At 39.3% G+C, this 1,136-nt stretch overlaps 1 pseudogene; it reads left to right on the top strand.

Annotated features, from left to right (window-relative positions):
- The window catches only part of LOC114009492 (40S ribosomal protein S25 pseudogene), a 1,767-nt pseudogene extending 1,131 nt beyond the window's left edge, over window positions 1-636 (top strand).
- Window positions 637-1,136: the final 500 nt, after the last annotated feature.

The raw sequence follows: 1,136 nt of genomic DNA, 5'->3' as shown, positions 1-1,136 counted from the left end.
CCCCGGGGGGATGGCCACATTGCAATCCCTTTTCCATTATCTTCTCTGGTTTGGAGGCACACACATACACTTGCCCAGGATGATTTTCAAGTTGCCATGTCTGGGACTTGAACCATGGTCAACCAAGTGGTAGTCCAGTGCCTTCACCACAACACCAGCTGCTGGCCTCTTTTCTCCAATTTTTAAGACATTATCCAATGGTTCTTTCTGTCCGACACCTTAGTGAACCTGCAGTGGTCACTGTTACTGTCTGGGCTTCATGATGTCGCCCACAATGACCAGAAGAAAGATGCCAGAAAGTCAGCCAAGGAAAAAGACCCAGTAAACAAATCTGGGGCAAAGGCCAAGAAGAAGTGGTCCGAAGATAAAATTCAGGACAATTTCAAGTACTTAGTCTTGTTTGACAAAGCTATATATGACAAACTCTATGAAGAAGTTCCCAAAAAACTTACAACCCCAGCTGTGGTCTCTGAGAGGCTGAAGATTTTTGGTTCCATGACCAGGGCAGCACTTCAGGAGTTCCTAGCAAAGAACTTATCAAACTAGTTTCAAATCATAGAACTCAAGTAATTTATACCAGAAATACCTAGGGTGAAGATGCTGCCTGCTGGTGAAGATGCACATTTGAAAACATAGAAACTTCATTAAATAAAAAAGAAAGAAAAAACAATGTTACTCACGTTTTAGCTAAGGCTGCCATCGAAATCAATTTTATTATTATTTTTTTTAGCTCTCATAAGAAATGAAAACTATGTCCAAGTACTGTGTTTATATTTGATAAGTAACATAGGTATCTTCCAACTAATACCTTTACTTCTTCCTTTATTTCTTCAGTTTGGGACAAAAAGGATATTCTTAGTAATCTCTTAGAACAAAGAGACTTGGATAACAGGCTGATTGTGAACAGTAGTCGTTTCAGCAATTCTCACATTCACCCTTTGACTTACAGAGCGTTCACCTTAATCATGTATTTTACTGAAAACTAACTGAACAGATATTTGCATATAAAATACATTTGGAAACCATCATGTTCTTTTAATGTTAAAAACCAAAGACTCAGGGCCAGCAGATGGTATAGTGGTTAAGACACTGGACTTCAACATGGTCAATTGCAATTTGAGTCCTGCACCTGGCAG

The sequence above is a fragment of the Tupaia chinensis genome, unplaced genomic scaffold (assembly GCF_000334495.1).
Source record: "Tupaia chinensis unplaced genomic scaffold, TupChi_1.0 Scaffold000544_1, whole genome shotgun sequence".
Classification (NCBI taxonomy): Eukaryota; Metazoa; Chordata; class Mammalia; order Scandentia; family Tupaiidae; genus Tupaia; species Tupaia belangeri.
This window is presented reverse-complemented; position numbering and strand designations above follow the sequence as displayed.